The 19726-nt window shown below is 32.9% G+C and overlaps 1 long non-coding RNA gene across 1 annotated transcript; it reads left to right on the top strand.

Annotated features, from left to right (window-relative positions):
• The first annotated feature begins 8228 nt into the window (after window positions 1-8228).
• On the top strand, window positions 8229-14581 carry LOC104646670 (uncharacterized). The gene is made up of 3 exons (XR_740834.4): window positions 8229-8361; window positions 8482-8573; window positions 14011-14581. It is a non-coding gene; the product is annotated as an uncharacterized lncRNA (long non-coding RNA).
• The last annotated feature ends 5145 nt before the right edge of the window (window positions 14582-19726 follow it).

Raw genomic sequence — 19726 nt, 5'->3', positions numbered from 1 at the left:
TTTGCATTATTATGAGACATGGTTGTCACAAGTGTTATGTGCATTGAGAAAGAATGAGTACTTAAAGAGGATGCACCATTTTGAGGGACGTGTTGCGCGCCCCGATGGATACTATATATCAAGAAACATATCGCGCACCATGATGGTTACTATTATCGAGAGTCGTGCCGTGCGTCGCGACAGATGAATGGACTGGTATGTCCCCCATGGGTCCCGGACTGAGAGAAAGCAGGTGTGTATCAATAGGTCAGACATGCATCATTATAATTGACATTGCATTGCACATACTTATCATTACTGAACTTGATATTGTGTTTTGCTGATCTTGTGATTGCCTTTTTGTGAAAATTGTGATTGTTGAATACTGAGCTTGTTATTGGGGATATATAATTTATTGAAGTGTTGTTGTTGAGGATATGTAATTTGTTGAAGTGTTGTTATTGAGGATATGTAAATTGTTGAAGTGTTGCTATTGAGGATATCTAATTTGTTTAATTGTTGTTGAGGATATGTAATTTATTTAAGTGTTGTTGTGGAGGATATGGAATTTATCTATGTGTTGTTTACGTGCTATGTGAGCTGAGAGTTGTTAGGTTTGAGTGATGTTTATGCAGATTGTAGTTGTGAAGGTTCGGTTATGGGTGGTAGGAGTACCCGTATTTCATCCCCTTAGCTTGTGTTTAGGGATTTACTTGTTGAGTACTGTGTAGTTTTGGTACTCACCCCTTGCTTCTATAATTATTTTTGTAGGTTACTAGCCCGGATCTTTATGATATATTCTCTTCTTTTCCAAGGATTCCTGGAGATTTATGAGGTAGTTGTTGGTCATCTCAGCATCCCTCCTCACTCCTGTTTATGGTTTTGTTCTCCTCTAGAATCAATATCATATGAGACTTATATTTTCTTGTGATTAAATCGTAATACTTTAGAGACTTGTACACATCACAATCAGGTTTTGGAGTATAATGTATGTTGATAGTAAATTTTCCGCATTTTATTATAATAGTTGAGTTTTAGGCTGACTTTTCTTAGTGGTATAAGACTAGCGCCATCATGTCCATTTTTGGATCGTGACAGTTTCTCTCCATTCAAAATATCCACTATTTTTAGTTTCTGCATTGTACATGATTTACTTAGTTATTTTTTAGTATGCATATTATATACCAACTCAAGGTTAGCTTGGTGTTGCTTATAATCATAGGTTTCGTGCTACGTCTAAGGTGTAGCTGTGGAAAATGAGAACTTCGTATGAGAGAATTAGGTTCAATAGTCTTAGGGTGTGTGAGTGTTGCACTACGCAAAACTTCTTGCATGGATGTGTCTAAGAAAATTTCTCTTCTTCTGTTATTGCTATCCTACGTAAAGTGTGATTAAACTTCTCAGTTGTAATCCATTATTATGCATTTTAGATCATGCCTTCTTGTAGAGCTAATACATCAAATACTAACACAACTCCTCATGTCCCAAACCATGAGGTTACAAATGCAGAATTCTTGAATGTGACTTAGCTTTTGTCTCAAAGTAGCCAACTAGAAGAATCAACAGATGTCTGTTCCGACAAGCCCTCTGGTTGGTCAGCTGCAGCCAGAGTTCGAGACTTTGTGCTTATAAATACTCCTAAATTTATAGTGTCGCAGGTAGGTGAGGAACCGACACATAATCAAAAGGATGAGGTCAAGAAGATTCTATAGGTAATGTAAGTGAATGATACTGATAGCGTGGAGTTTGCATCCTACCATATTATGGATGTGGCTCATATCTAGTTCATATAGTCGAAAGACAAAATGGGTGCGCATGTAGCTCGTGTGACATAGGACTACTTTGTTGGAGCTTTTATTGGTAGGTTCTTCTTAAGAGTGTTAAGGGACGCTAAGACCTAACTAATCATAAACATGGAGAAGGTTCTATGTTATTCCAATGATACAAGCTGAACTTCACCCAGTGATAGCGCTCAAACTTACTTCTCAACTAAGAAGTAAAGTGATCGTATCAAGTAAAGAACTCAACTAATGAGGTTGGGATCGTTCCTACGAGGAAATAGTTCAAACTTAACTTTTGTCTATTATTACTATTATTTAGTCAATTATTTCGTTAGAAAATAAAAGACAATAAAATGGGGGTTTTATTTTGAAATGAATGACAATAACTAACTAAATTAAAGTAAACAACTAACAGATTCAAATATTGGAGTTTAATCAATTAATAAAAGTAAATAGGGTTTAAGTGTTCCCCACAGGTTCCTAACTTGATAATTCTAACTATAACAATTATTTCCTAGTATCTTGCATGCAAAGTGATAAGTTATGTATTTCTAAATCCTTGGTCCGGCATCTAGAAAATTTCACTCCGCACATTGGTCCATCTATGTGTGTTGCTATACCAACCCTTACCTTTACCTCATATTAAGTATCGTATTCGATATTTGACTAAGTTATTACCTCGTACCAATCAATACTAGCCTATTAGATAGTATACACTGAATCTATGTTAATAATTCTTTTCCTATTATCTACATCCTTGTTCCGGCAAGTAGCATTAAGGCGAGTTCTAACGTTGTCCATCCGTTAAAAAGACTTTTAAACGAAAGAATTATCAATACATGCAAGACACTATTCTAGAATTGTTATTTTAGTTAGATTTTTCCTCATTATTCACCCATGGTTCCCACAACCCTAGTTATGGAGTTTAGTTACCCATAGTCATAATCACAATATTCATATATGTAATATAAGAATTCATGCACTTACTTCAATGAGAAAGAATAAAATCCAGAAGTTCACTTGATTAATCAACAAACGCACCAACAATCAATTCAAGAAAAAGTGTATCAATTACAGAAATTAATCGAGGACTAAAGATTCTCCAAAATTCTAACACAAAGTCTAATATCCAAGAGTCTAACAACAAAGAGTATACTAACAAAGAGTCTAACCCCAAAAATGAGGTTTTTCCAACTATTTATAAAAAAACAAAAACCTAATAAAAGAAGGACTCTAATTGCTGAAAATCTGTCAAAATGCGTCTGAGTCGATGGACCTCGTGACGGGCCGTCGTGGTCACGATGGGCCGTCATGGCCTCCGTCATCTTATACTTCACAAATCTTCTGTTGCTTTCTTCATTACCCTCGACGAACAGGTATGACAGACCATTTCAATCATGACGGTCTGTCAAGGGTCTCTGTTCCATAACACTTGAACTTCTTGAAATTTGGGTACTGGGACTACTCTCTGATCATCACGACGAACCAGCAGGACGGACCATAATGAACTTCATAATCCCACACTTAGGTCAGACTTCCCCATCTTCCTTTAGTAGCTTCACTATGATGCCACCTACGGACCGTCACAGGCCCCGTAGGTGGTAACTTTTCTGCATTTCTTGCTCAAAAACATCCGCGTTCATCTTTAGAAAGATTTCATGCAAAGAAAGAGAAACTTACATAAAAATCAATACAAAAAGGCTTTTGGACACACACTAAATTTAAGGAAAAAACATTAGAAATACTGTGAAACCACGGTATATCACCCAGCTCTCCAGGTATGCTCCACATATGATTGCCAATTTAAGAGCACAAATGAGAAAGTTCTTGTTTGAAGTATCCAATCGAGTGAAGATTTAGAGCACGAATGACATATTATTTTGAGATATGAGTATCTCCAAACTAATGATTCACTCTTAGGAGGTTGAATGAGATAAGCTTAGGCAAATGGCCAAGGATACCAAAAAGGCTAGGACATGAAACTGTGAATACTCTCAAAAGAGGTTGGGCAGTGGAAACCGCGCAAAGTTTTAGTATAGGTCTACAACCCCAACAGCTTTATAAGATAGAGCTCCTTCCCTTATGTTTCAACATGATTAGAAAGGGAGAAAGGGATAGAATTACATTATAAGTCACAAGGGATTGCTTCACGTAATTAAACTATCCTAACTTGTCCAAAGTGTTGTAAGAATCATCCAAGAGAGTGCCACACAGGTATAGAGGGGTGCTTTGGGTGTGGTTAGTCTGTTCGTAGATTGAAGGATACCCCTTCTTCAAGTCAAGGACAATGAGGTAACATGGATCTGTCTATAACTTCAGCAGCTCAAGCGGGTCGCCCCAGTCAGTAAGGTGCTTCATCTTTTACAGATGGTGGTTGGTGCCATAAAATTTTGTATTCTCTTTAAGCTCGCGAAGACAAGAAGATTCTCATAATGTTGTCACTAATTTGTTACAAATAATCCATTTTGAACTTTTATACGCTATTAGATCCACGGTCTACACTTTCCTTTGTAACTCCTTATATAGATGTAAGATTTTCTGTTATTCCAGAAACTCTCTAAAAATCCTTCTCACTCTACTCTAGTTAGTGACCCAATTATACCTAGACGATTATAAAAAAAATTCACTGTCCAAGTTACTAAGAAATTCACCTCAGTAAGCCTTGTAGAGTAAGAAATGGTAGATTTCAATATTATTCTAGACATGGATTGGTTACATTACAGTTATGCCTCAGTCGATTGTAGAACTAGGATCGTTAAATTTTAGTTTTTGAATGAGAAAACTTAGAGTGGAAGGATAGTAAATAATTCCCTTTTGGTCAGTTTATCTATTACCTTAATGTTAAGAAAATGATTTATAATGGGTATATTTATAATCTTATTCGGGGTTAAGGATTAATACTCTGAAACCCTAACTCTTGACTCAATCGTAGAGGTAAATGAGTTTTCAGAAGTGTAGCCAAATATTTTTCATATTATCTTCCCGGAGCCCCTCTCAAAAGGGTAATCAACTTCAAAATAGATATCCTTCAATATACCCAGCGTATTTTGATTCCTTCTTACATAATGGCTCCAACTAAGCTAAAGAAATTGAAAGAATAATTTAAAGACATTTTATATAAGGTATTCATTAGACCTATTTTTCCGTCCATGTGGCGTCTAGTAGTATTCGTGAAAAGGAAAGACGATTCTCTTAGAATGTGCATTGATTATTTTCATTTGAACAAAGTAAAAATCAAGAATAAGTATCTCTATCTCACCCCTAGAATGTATGACTAGTTCGACTAACTTTTAGGTGGTAGTTTATTTTCTAAGATAGACCTTAGATTCGGCTATCATCATAGATTCAGAGATAGTAAAATCCCAAAGACAACCTTTAGGTTTCGATATGGTCACTATAAATTTATATTTGTCTTTAGAAATAATAAATGCTTCTTCAACTTTCATGGACTTAATGAACAATGTGTTCAAACAGTATTTTTACTTTTTCATCGACTTTTCATTTAATCTTGGAGTGAGGAAGAGAATGTGACTCATTTGAGAGTTGTTCTATAAGTCTTCAAAGATAGCCAACTATTCATTAAGTTAAACAAATGTGAATTTTTATTACAGTTTGTAGATTTCCTTTGTCATGTCGTATCTTGTGAAGTGATCTGAGTGGATTCTAAAAAAATGAGGCAGTACAACATTGTACTAGACCCACCTCTCCGACTAATATTAGAAATTTCTTGGTTTTTTCCTATTAATACCAAAGTATTGTTGAAGGATTTTCTTCCATATCTTCCCCATTAATCAAGTTTACTTAGAAAAAGGCCATGTTTTAAAGATCAGATAAAAATGAGAACAAATTCTTTTAACCGAAGACCTTATTGACTAAAACTCTTGTCTTGTCTCTACCAAATAGGTTAAACGATATTGTGGTTTATTTGTGATACATATGGGGTTGGCCTAGGTTATGTATTGATGTAGTAAGGTGCATAGTTTATGCTTGACAACTTAAGGTCTACGAAAAGAACTACCCGACTCATGACCTTGAGCCATAGTGTTTTCCCTAATGATTTGGAGACACTACTTTTATAATGTTAATCATGATGTGTTCATAGATCATAAAAACCTCAAGTATGTGTTCACCCATAAACATTATATCTTCGTCAGAAGAGATGGATTGAATTCCTTAAAGAATATGACATGAATATGCGCTATCATCCAGGTAAGTCCAATATAGTGGTTAACACCCTCAACATACTATCAATGTGTAGTTTAGGACATAATGATGAAGAGAAGAAAGAACTAGCCAAAGATGTTCACTGGCTTGCTCATTTAGAAGTTTTACTTGTGGATACGTAAGATGGTGGTGTGATAGTTCATACTGTGTCAGAATCATCACTGGTAGCTGAGGTTAAGGAAAATTTGATATTGATCTTATATTACTTTAGCTGAAAGGTGTAGTTCATCAACAAAGAGTTGAGGTTTTCTCCGAAAGGGTAGATGATGTGCTTTGTTACTAGGGTCACTTATATGTTCCTAATAGTGTGATTCGAGGAAGCGAATCCTTATAAAAGCACATACTTCAGGGTATTCTATTTATTCAATTTCCACAAAGATGTATCATAATCAATGAGAAGTCTTTCGATGCAACAACATCAAGAGAAACATCATAGATTTTGTGGCTAAGTGTCCTAAATGTCAAGCTAAAGAAGAACATCAAAAAAAGATCAAAAGAAGATGAGATGTGACTAAATATGTTAACATTCCTACATCAAAGTGGGAAGTGATAAACATGGATTTTGTCATGGTGTCACCTCGTACTCATAGAAATATGACTCTATTTGTGTAATAATGGACAAAGTCATTAAGTTAGTTCACTTCTTGGTTGTCAAGATTATAGATTCAGCTCAGGATTTTTACTAGACTCTAAACCAGTGAGATACTAATGTTGCATAGGGTTCCCTTTTCTATCATATCATGTCATATAGGGGGTCCTCCGTTTACCTCTAATTTCTGGAAATTGCTTCAAAAAGATCTTGGTAATCAAAAAAATCTTAGTAAAACATTTCATCTGCAGATGGATGGTCAGGAAAAATGTACAATTCAGACCTTGGAGGACATGTCGAGAGTTTTTGTTATATATTTCAAGTAGTTGGGATGATTACCTACCTCTTATAGAATTCATCTTTTAAAAATAGCATTCATTCCAGTATCAGATGGGCAATTATGAGGCATTGTATGGGTGCAGATGCAAGTCCTCTGTTTATTCATTTAAAGTATGAGAAGCAGCCTCGACAAGACAAGATTCAGATCATGAGGCTATGGAGAAAGTTCATCGTATCAAAGATAGACAAAAGACAACTCTAAGTCTTCTGAAGTGTTATGCACATATAAGGAGAAGGGAATTAAAGTATGAAATCGATGATTGGTTTTCCTGAAAGTGTCACCGATGAAGAGGGGTGATGATATTTTTTGATAAATCGAAGACCATTTCAAAGTATGTAGGTCCTTATGGAATCATGAAAACGAGTTACCAACAAAATTAGCAGTTCACCCATTTTTTCACATTTTCTTGTTGAAGAAGTGTGTGGGTGATCCGTGTTCAATAGTACCTTTAGCGAGTGTTGTTGTGAAAGATAGCTTCACATATGAAGATTTTCCAGTTGAAATTATAATAAATCTCATCCGTAGGCTCAGATATAAAAAAGTCGCTTCTGTAAAGGTTTTGTGGAGGAGTCATTCCATAGAGAGAGCTACTTGGAAGCAGAAGTAGCAATGATGGCCAAGTATCTATAACACCCCGGAAAATGATAGGTTGAACTAGAGCCTAATGAAAGAAAATTTGTAACAATTGACTCCCCGAATGTTAATAAGTAATTTAGGGTTTATATGGAGTAAAAGTGAAGCCAAGCCAAGAGGCAAGTTTCAAGGCGAAGGGGCCAAGCCAAGGCCAAAGACCAAGGCTGCCCCTAGCCAAGAGCATACTACCTCACCTTTTCACAACCCGAGAATACCCCCCCTCCCGAGTCATAACAATGCAGACTTGACCTGGAAGGGGTCTTCTACAAGTCTTTTAGCATTCATTCATCATATAGGCAATAAAAATAGTATGGAATTAAAAATTTTCACAGTAAAGTAAAGTCATCAATAGAAAACTCTTTTATGAAATGAAGGAATACTAAGTATCAAAATAGCTATCTTAGACACCCTATCAACTTCATGGGGACACAACCCTTTATAGTCGAAATAACTACAAGAAATCTCACTTTTAACGACCACTTCATAACGAAGGGTCAAAAATCCGTCTCTAGAAGTGTATTTATAACGACAACATTTTTTTTCTGGACGTTAAAAGTAATTTATTAATTAAAAAAATTGAAGAATACATTCTGGTTGCTAAAAATAGTGATAGCGGTGGTTAAAATTAGATTGATATTTTTTAAAAGAGGGTCAGATCTATTATTTTGCTATAATTTACAGGTTAGACTTTATTTTTTATCTCCTACTCGTGGAAACCCTATCCCTTCTCCTTCAAAGAAGAATTTTTCTTTTCAGCCCTAATCTTCAATACATCTGCATCTTGCTCATGTAAATTGGGTGACCGACATTTTCAGGTTTCTCTCTAGACCTAATTCACATATTTTAACATATTTGGGTATCGCTATTTTATATGTGAAATTGTATCAACAGTCAGTTTACATAAAAAAAAAGATTGATTTTTTGAAAATTTACAGGCTTGAGTTTGGAAGGTCGAATTGCTAAGCAGCGCCCCTGTGACAACAAATTTCTGTAATCGTTGTTGAGTGAAAAATTAAAAACAAAAGAGGTAATATCCACGCACTTCTCCTTTGTTTTTCAATTACCAAAGCATTTAATAAAAAATATTGCCTTATCTTGTAAGAATTTCAAGTCGGATGTCTAGCCAATTTATAAGACGAGTAACCATTACCTCTCCTTTGAACGTTAAATTGTTGCCAAAAGTTTCAAAAGTTCATATTTTGTTTTCATTTTTTTTACTTGGAATTACCTATACTATATATATTTTTATGTAATAATTAGAAGGTTAGAATTGGAGTACGTTGTGATTGGATCGATGTTGTTGCAGGAGGCAATTGAGTTTACATGTATCATTGGCTAAGTTTCTGAATCATCTTTTTTCTATAGGAGTACCTTAAAATTTTTTTTTCATTAGCTATTTGATAAGTCCATTTATGCATGCGTATACCTTTTTTTTAGTTTCTGATTGTATCATGTAGTGAAACATATTAAAAAAAAAGTAGAAATAGTAGTAGAAGATTTATGATATCTTTGCTATTTAAATCATCTAGGATCTAACATGTTTAATTTTGGAGGCAGAGATTAGCCATTCCATATTTTAATTTGTTATCAACTAGCCTGTTAAGCTCGCATAGTATAATTCTGTACCTGAGAATTTTTTACTTAGGTAAGTGATACTTGTATTTCACTTCTTTTTGTTCTTTTTGTTTTTCTCTTGTCCTTGTATAATTATATATTTCCCATTTAGTTAAAGTTTAAAGGAAGATTTCTTCCACCATGTTACAATGGATAGGTAGGTGTAAGTGTCAAAGGTAATTTAGTTGCATATTTCATAATTTGGAGTATAGATTTTTAGTTTTATCCTTCATTATATTTAAATTGGGGGCACTTCATTTGCTGTTGCCTCTAGAAATCAAAGTATAAATGGCTATACTTTTTTATTATTGGTGATTTATGATATTCTATATTTTTAGATCCTTATATATGTTATGGACTTGTTGTAGTTTGCATACTATTTTATATTTTTTTTTAATCTTGAAATGAAAATTATCGGTTAATTTATAGTTTGAGTCTAAGAAGTGATATAGTTGTGCTTCTCAATTACGTGGTGTTGGTTGCTAGTTTTTTTTCTTTTACATTACTGGAGCTTTTAGGATAATACATCTTAAAAGGTCATTCACATTAGAAAATTTATCTAACGAAGTCATTAAACTTTGTTTTGTATTAATGAGATTGCTCAACTTAGGTTATTGTATCAATGAAATCACTCAACTAAATTTACCATTAAAAAGACATTTGCACACAACTACTGTAAGGAAAGAACGTACAAACTGGCCATGAATATTTTGTATTAACTCTTGCTGAAATGCAACTATACAAGTAATGATTTTACCTTTAAAAACAACAGAATAACATACAACCACAATTACACCTCTAATACAAATAAGTTGGGATTGGCTAAATGAATCGTCAGGTATTCCTTTTCAATTCATTAGTTATCATAATAAAGAAAATAAACGTGAAAATTAAGTTAAATCTATCCTCACCTTATAGATATCACCATATATTTTTCTTTCATCTGCATTGATACCAAGATTGTGGATCTTACAAGATAACTTTTTACATGTAACTAAAGGTCCTCCTCTGTTAACCTTCACTTACCAGACTTTTTCATCTATTGACCGATGCATCTACATGTCAATACAAAATAAGCTAGCAAATCTCAATCAGATGACACAAACTATGAAAAACATGGTCCTTCAAGTGTTGTATGAGTTCTTGTGACCATAGCAACAAATATTTTGCTTCTACCAACGATAACACTAATTTTCAAGAAATCACCCTTCTTTGCTTTTGTTTTCATTTCACATATTTTCTTAGATTTATAAATTTTCAGAACTATCCTTTCCTACAACAGCCACCAATGCCAGTAAATAGTCCAATAATAAATTTAGTTGTGATTTAATTAATTTAATAATATAAGTTGAGTGACTTTTTCTTTATACAAGTCAAAGTTCAATGACTTTGTTATATAGATAACTTTTTAATGTAGAGTGACTTTTTGATATATTAACTCAATTTTAGTTATTTTCTTAGTCTTTATCATATGCCATCCCACCTTTTTGGGATAAAGTTGAGAAATTTCTTATACCGTAATATGTTATCAAGTGCAGCTTCTAAGTAGGTTTTGGTAGCCCACCGAGTATTTGATTTTGATCTCAAATTTCCTGATCCAAATTTGTTAACTTTCATTATTTGACATTATCATGTTGAATGTCCACTATCTTCAAAATTGTATGGAGTCATGAGTGTATCATCATTAATTATTTTGTTATTTAATTTATAAATGAACCTTCATACTATTTACTGCCTAAAATACCTTAAGTTTTCATTTGATAGATTAGAGATCATTACTCTAGAAAGTTTGTTCTATTTAAGATGCACATTTCTTCAATATGATACTTCATGGCTTTAGTAGTTAGAAATTGTACGCTTATGTTTTAGGATTTTAAAACCATAGCTAATAGAGAATAATTTTTATGTCCATCCTTCATGTGTTGTTAGAAATTGTCTTTTAGATATAATTGTACCCTGACTAATTGATCGTGCTAAGAATGAATAGACTTTATATCATCACATCATACATTAACTGATAGACATTTCACGTATAGACATGCGGTTTTTGGATTTGCTCACAAGAGTTCTTTCGCTTATCATGATTTTCATGTCCTCGTCTCTCCTATCACTAGTAAAAAATATATATATAAAATAGTTGGCATTAATGTATAAGGCACATAATATAGAAGTGATACACTAAATAAATGTTTCGAGTTGTTGTGATAACAAAATTTTCCCATAAAACATACTTTTAATTTGGTATGAAGTGTAGTTTTTTTATTGTATTATTAATCATAATTCAATATCCGTTGGTCATGTAATCAAAAAAATGACGACAAAGAAAATATAGAATGAAAAATGAAAAAGAATCTCCAACAAAGAGGAGAGAAAATAAGAAAAACAAGACGAAAGATAAATGAGGAGAAGTCAAGAAAACAAAGGTCAAATGTGAAAATGAAAAAATATTGAGAGTATTGTGTAAATTTTAAGGATGAAAAGTCATTTTATCTCAAATAAATATCATACAATTCCCTAAAACAACAGTCAATGACAAACTCTATTTGATCTCATTTTTAATGTTCTAACATTAGTGGATATCTACATGAGGGTCAAACATATGGTATCTCAATCTCATGCATCGAACATCTTTCCAAGTATGAGTGACTTTGAAAATGTCTTAAGATCATAGCACTATTAAGTGTGAAATAGGACTTCATTTGTTGTAAGGGCACTTGAAACATGAGGATATGATTAACTTTATCCTTTAACCCAGGCAAGATGAACTCATCTTGTAAATGCTTGAGTATGTTTGAAATACCACTTGAAATTATAGGGATTACTCAAAGTTGACCTCAACTTTGTCAGAAAGTAGTTGAAGGTGATTTATATGCATAATACTAATTGTTGGTACACACTAGAGTAAAAATATTGTCAACTATGAACAAATTTATTTCTCAAATGATGTCTTTTGTAGGAAATGTCAAGAAAAATAAAAGTATTTTTTTGATTTATTATGAACTATGATTGACTTGATTCTTTAAATACAGGATACATAGGCGATCCTACAATAAGTTGGTCTCACAATATAAAATCTTATATCCTTGAATGATCAAAATTGATTTTTTTTTTTAAAAATGTAAAAAATAATAAATTAAAAAGAGTTCCAAATTTTCTCAATTTAAAAAGTGGGGCAGATTTTTATTAGTTTTTTTTTTTAAAAAAATCACTACCGATTCTAGAAAACAAACACTCTATCTTCATTCATTTCTAGGAAAAAGACATCCTAATTGCATTTTGTTTTGCATTTTTCTTTTGGTATAGAAATCTGTCATACATGCTAATAACCCATAAAAAATATTTTCTCGTGTGAACTGGGCTAAAATTAAAAATGTTATGGTGATTTCAAATGATTTTGTTTAGTAAGATATTCTTGAGTAATGAGATTTAGTTTAGAAGGACCCTCCTCACAATGAGGCTAGTCATAGTGAAATTAGTAGTACCCTCCTCATAATGGATTTAATTCAACAGGACTATCCTCACAATGGGATTATTAGGACCCTCCTCACAATGGGACTAGCAGAACCTTCGTGGATAAATAAATTATGAGGACTCTCCTCACAATGGGACGCAGGATCCTCCGTGATAATGGGATTAGCAAGACTCTCCTGGATAATGAGACTAGCATCACCCTCATGGATAATAAGACCAGCAGGACCCTCCAGAATAATGAGAATTAGTGTAGCAGAAGTGCAGAACCCTCTTGTACAATGTGATTTATTTAGCAGGATCCACCCGGACAATGAGATATACTTTGGCAGGACCCTCATGGAAAGTGGGATTAACAGGACCCTCCTGGACAATGAAATTTAGTTTAGCAGGACCCTTCTAGACAAGGAGATTAGTGTAGCAGGACCCTCATTGACAATGAGATTTATTTTAGCAGGACCCTCATAGACAATGAGATTTAGTTTAGCAGGACCTCCTAAATAATGAGAATTAGCGCAGGACCTTCATCATAATAGAAATTAGTGTAGTAGGACCCTCATAAACAAAGAGAATTAGAGTAGCAGAACCTTCTTAAACAACGAGAATGAGAATAAGAATAGAAGAAACCTTCTAAACAATGAGAAATAGAGCAGCAGAACCCTCCTAAACAATGAGAATTAGAGTAGCATGACCCTCATAAGCAATGATAAATAGAGTAGCAGGACCCTCATAAACAATGAGAATTTTAGTAGCAAGACCCTCATAAACAATGAGAATTAGAGTAGCAGGACCCTCCTAAACAATGTAAATTAGAGTAGCATTACCGTACTAAACAATGAGAATTATAGTGGCAGTACCCTCCTAAACAATGAGAATTAGATTGGCAGACCCTCTTAACTAATGGGAATTAAACTAGAAGAACCTTCCTAAACAATAAGAATCAGACTAGCATGACCCTCCTAACCAATGAGAATTACAGTAGTAAGACCCTCCTATCCAATGAGAATTAGATTAGCAGGACCCTCCAAAACAATAAGAATTAGATTAGCAGGATCCTTCTAAACAATGGGAATTAGAGTAGTAGTAACCTCATAAACAATGAGAACGAGAGTAGCAGGACCCTCCTAAATGATGAGAATTAGTATAGCAGGATCTTCTTAAACAATGAGTTTCATATTAGCAGGATCCTTCTGGACAATGGGATTAGTAGGACCATCCTACACAATGAGATTTGGTTACTTTCTTCTAGGATAAACACTTCCTAGTCTGAGTTTATTTAGTTATTTATTTTAAATTCACATTTTCTAATAACTTATAAAAAATTTCCCGTGAAAACTGGGGCAAAATTTTTATTTATTTCTTTTGTTTGTGATGATTTTCAGGTTTTTTCAAGCGAAACATGAATTGAAATTCAAGAACAAAGTTTCAACTCATTTTTAGAATGATCAATCCTATGATAGCCAGAATCAGCTTCTTCAATGCATGTAGCAGCCTGACTTCCTCACATCTTTTTATGTTCAGCTTCTGATCAAGATAGCATGTGGTCATTAAAGAATGGTGGTCAAAAAGATTATAAAAAAATAATATAAACTAAATTAAAAAGTATTTATTTTTAAGTAGAAAATAAAAGAGGTTGTAACCCACCCTTGTTATCCCATCGGACCCAAAACCGTAACCCAGATTTTCCTTGGCGGTGCTACCAACCACACGGTAAACCACTCATGTTATATTGTTCTAAAACATTTTTGTTACTTATGTAATAGATAATCAAAAGAAGAAGTAGAAGTACTGAAAATATATGGCTATTTTATGGATTGGAGAGGAATTGAATCAATCCTTCCCACACATTATTTCTCGTCAATCTATTAAATATTCAAAACAAATTGTAACTTTCTTCTGCGATTTATTGTGGGATTATGCCAATAGAGGCAATGTTGAAGGTTCTAAATTGATCTACCTATTTCAATGTCTTGTATTGTAATTGATCAAAGTTAGGATCATCTTATTATGACTTGAATTATATTTGATTGAATACGAAGTAACTTGACTTGTAAAGTTAGAATTTAAACTTTATGGTCAATTAGGACTAGAATCACTTAGTAATGAAAGATATGATCAAATTACCTTGAAATATAGGTGTAAAAAAGATATTAAGAAAGAAACCTTGAAAGCAGAATTTATGATCATGATGGCTAGGGGCCTTAGGGTGAAGCTAATGTGATTAACTAATGATGTAAAGGCTTTAAGAGTAAAATATACATATAAATCCAAGGCTAATGAATAGAATTGTGTGGAGAGAGCTTTACCTACCTAGATAACCTTATGAATCATACTACTCACATATTAATGGTTCTAGGGTTGAATGACTTCTCCTAACTGATTGAACCTAAGGCTAAAGAGAGAATTTATGCCTAGGTCATGAATGGTTATAGTTTCTCACACATGGTGTAAAAGAGGCATTAGCATGGGTTGGTAGTCAATAACACCTTTCCATTTACTTGAGTCCAAGTAGAGACTGAATGATTATTTTGTGGGATTTATGTCTATCATGGAGAGGATATTGCAATGAGAATGTAGGTTCCCACCTAGATGAGTTTGGGCTTTCATAGAGGTTCCCACATAGTTAGTTTGGGCTTTCCACAGGGATCTCTCACCTAGAATAGTATTGAGTTTTCCAACCGTGTCTTATGAGATGGAAGCCTCACCTAGTAGAGTTTGGGTTTCTGGTAGCAATTTTTGTATCCCTTAACTATATGCCCACCGTTGGAAGTTAGCTAGTGAATCCGACTAAGCTAACAAATTAATTCCACTTGGCAAGTGAACCACCCCTTGATGGTGTGGGTAACACCATGAGAGATCATATGTTCTCATGTCGGATAAGGCTATACCCCAATTAAACAAAATTAGTAATGAACTAAGATTTTGCTAAATGTAGCATATCCTATAGTTCAAACTATATGGGCTAAGATTATGCATAAAGTAGCATCTCTTAGAGTCCAATGTCAGTAATGATCTAAGATTATGCTTGAAGGAGCATCTTGTAGAAATCCAACTAAATAAACTAAGAGTACACTTTTAAGGAGTATCTTTCTAGAGTTCAAGTATAATGAACCAAGGTATACCTAGTGTAGTATATCCTAGGTTCAACCTTAATGAACTAAGATGTACTTAGTATAGTATATCCTAGGATTCTAATAATGAGAAATTAAGACAAAGTTAGTGAAGGACCTTATAATGTTTCAAGAGTATAAATGGACTAAGATATGCTTGTGTAGGGCCTGCTAGAATTCATAACCATAATGAGCCTAGATATACTAAAAGAAGTATCTAATAGGGTCCAAATCTATAATGAACATAGATAATATTTGTTGACATCTAATTTTGACCGATCTTTTAACCATTTTTAGGAATACTATTCAATTAAATACGTATTTTAAAAATTTATTTAAAGCTTAAAATTTTAGTCAATTTTGCTTAAAAGTTATAAATTTTAGTACGTTTACTTTACAAAATTATTGTAAATATTATTAAAATATTTTAAAATTATTAATAAATTTTGAATGTTTTAAAATTCAGTAATTTCCAATTATATAAAAATATTTTAATATATGTAGTATTTTAATTAAATAGTAATTCCTAAATTCTCCTCAAAATCATTTAAATTGTATCCCATTTGATTCTAATTTCTTTCAATTCTAGCCTATCCAATTTTAACTTTATTTCAATTATAGTCACCCTTTCATTTCAGTGTTAGCCAATTTTATTGCAATTTTGGACAATTCATATCTAATCCAATTTGATTTTAAGATCTTTTAATCTCATCCATCCATTTAATTCATTAAATCCAAGTTCGAATCTTAGTTCTACATCTTAATCGATTCAAGGGTCTGGATAAACCCCATCTCTACATCTAAAAGACATAATCCTAAAAAGCTTAACTCATCTTCATCTCCCCTCTCTCTCTCCACAGCCGCCTCACCTCTCTCCCTTCACTATTTTCGGCGACCCATCTTCTTCTCCCCTCTCTCTCCTCAGCCGTCTCCCTCTCTCCCTCCACTCTTTCTGGCAACCCATCTTCTTCTCCCCTCTGTCTCCACAGCCGCCTCCCCTTCTCCCTCTCCCATCACTCCTCTCTCTCTCTCCCCTTTCCAGCGGAGACACCTCTCCCTCTCCTCCATCATTCCTCCCTCCTCTCCTTCCTCTTCTTTTTTCTTTAGATTCTCACGAGGACAGCCAAACGACGACCAGCGAGACCCAGGCGAGGGAGAGCTCTACCGTTGAGCAGTGGTAGCCGGCGAGAAGTGGCACCAGGCAATGTTTCCATTTTCCGATGAGAGACAGGCAGCAACACCGGCGAAGGCGACTAACGTTCAATGAGGAGAGTCGTCAGTAATGTTTTCTTTACCTTCCATTCTTCTTTATCTTTTCGCGCTTCTCCCTGCAAGTACCAGCAGCAAACTCCTACAATGACTCCTACTTCATCTATTCATTTTTTCAAGTGCTTCAGATACCTCAATTATATTTTGCTATTATTTTACAATGCTAGAATGATATGTATTTGTTCATAATTCGTATGCCTGAATGTTGTTGTTCATAATAGTGTGATTTCGTTTTGTTATGTTGGTTTAAATCTGTCTATGAATATCTAAATTTAATCTTTGCAATTGTTTCCCCCTTAATTGTTAATTTGTAAATCTAGCTTGCTTAATTATAGTGTAGATTATTCGTTAAAGGATCAATGTTTATTCGGATATATTTGATTTTCATGAATGTTACTAATTGTAAGTATGCTATTCTATTACGATTTTCTTGATTGACTTCTCATAAATGTTACAATATGTTTAAGTTATGTTTTCGGTCATTTCGTAAAATTAGCAAATTTCTTACTTGTTTGTTCTTGAAAAAAAAATTTACTCACTTAACAAAATAGTTGTTCACTGATTTCATGCTCTCTTATTTAGAAAAATAATATTAATTAATCCCTCGTTTTCATTAATATTTTATTTGATCAATTCTACTTGTTTGTCTATGGCAACCTTATTTATCTTCCTTGTCTTATTTGGTGACTTATATTTGGTAGAATAATAATAGTAATTTTAAAAATCTGATTTTGGCAAATTGGAGGTAAAAAAAATATTTAATTGATTTCTTAATTATTCTTTTCCTTTAATTCTGTCAATTTGTATATATTACTAATATAGTGAATATCCTTATTTAATTTGCTTGGTTAATAAGAATTTAAACTGATTTGTATATGGTAAAATAATATTTTGGCTCTTCTTTATTTAAGGAAAGTTTTTCTTTTGTTCTTATTAGTTTACTAGTCTCTGGGTGTGTTGCACTTGTATCCAAGCAAGGGCTGATTCATTGTTATGTTTTCCAACACTTCCAATATTGAGCACAAATCTGTGTAAAAAATCACTAAATTGTAACAAATAGTCAACATGAACTATGAGTCATTTAGTACAAAATTAAACACAAAATATGATTTGAAGACATTTATAATAGAATCAACAGTGAGAAAAACATATTCAATAAAACAGCGGCAGAACTAAGATTTACACTAAAAGGGATTCAAAATATGAAGAAATAAACACACAAAGGTTCAACAGCTACTATATTTACATAAAAAAAACTATTTAAACCATAAGTATAAATAGTGTAATTTTCCGTTGAATAGGGTTTGAATGAACACTCTCGGCCTTAACTGATTCCCCCGATAAAACAAATGGGTCAAGAATGATCCTTTAAACTTCATCTCATATCATTTTCGATAAGATTGTGCTTTGTAATAACAATAAATACAAGTGAATAAATTCATTTCCTGATTAGGATCTTTGTGAAGCCCATAAAATGATTGTTCCCCGTAACTTTTACAAATCTCTATGACTTCATTGCATTATACGTTAGCTTCTAAATAACTTTAGGAAATGACTGTTCAAATTCATTTTATGCTGCAGCATATGAATCTGACATATAATTATATATGAAAGGTCATTTTTCAAATTACTTATCCATTTTTTCAAATTAATTAAGGAAATCAATGCATAGATTTTGAAAGAATACAATATGTCTGCATTTGAATCTAGTCCATATTATTGAACCATACAAAGTGACCTTTCAAATTCTAAACCCTTTGAGAGTAACTGAGAAAATTGATGCATTGTTTTTTAAAAGAATGAATTATATTATTACACCTTCTCACTTTTAGTATTTAGTATAACATAATATCATTAAATACTTTATATTTAATGAATTAAATATTTTATAGTATTATGATTGAATGTAGGGTAAAATGGTAATTCAACTTTTCACTTTGGAGCTTCCCACTTTTAGTAATATATGATATGTGGTAACAAAATATAATTTAAAATCTATTTTTTTGGCTCTTCTTTATTTAAGAAAAATATATTACTCTTCTTATTTTATTTTCTTACTTGTTTATTTTTTGTAATGAAATATTTTTAATATTTTCTGATTTTGGCTCTCCGTTAAAATAAGAAAAATGTGATAATTAATTGATTCCTTTAAATATTTTTTTTCATATTTGTTCCCCCTTCTCTGCTATATAAAAAGGACTCTCTCCTCTCACACTCTCACTAACTCATTCACTCACTTCTTACCACAAGAGCTAGAATACTTAACTCTCGCATTCTCTCATTGCTCATATTATTGCTACTCTTAAAACAAATTAAGATTTCGGTGAACTTTCAAGTGCTTTCTTGGTCTTTGCTTTTGTTCGACTAAAAAGTTGGATCAACTTATTCTCATTGCTACCATTTATTTTCTGCTTAACCGGTTAGTATTTTTAATTAGCATTTACATTATTTTTTGATTCATACATTTGGGTAAGTTTATCGTTCCAATATTTTCTATATGTATAATTTTTTGTTATGTAATTACATGTGTGTCTCACCTTGTCTAAAATAAAATATGATTACTTGTGTAGCTATTTGATTGCTTTGACATGTTTCAAATTTGAAGTTCAAGTTGAAGATTAGCTATGAAAAGAGATTACATTGTTTAATTCATGTATTTGAATCTATCTATTCCTTGTTTGTTTATTTGAATTTTGTAATATTTGTATAACTCTAAAGA

Source organism: Solanum lycopersicum, chromosome 1 (genome assembly GCF_036512215.1).
Source record: "Solanum lycopersicum chromosome 1, SLM_r2.1".
NCBI classification, from domain to species: Eukaryota; Viridiplantae; Streptophyta; class Magnoliopsida; order Solanales; family Solanaceae; genus Solanum; species Solanum lycopersicum.
Note: the sequence above shows the minus strand (reverse complement) of the source record. Positions and strands in the feature narration are given on the sequence as shown.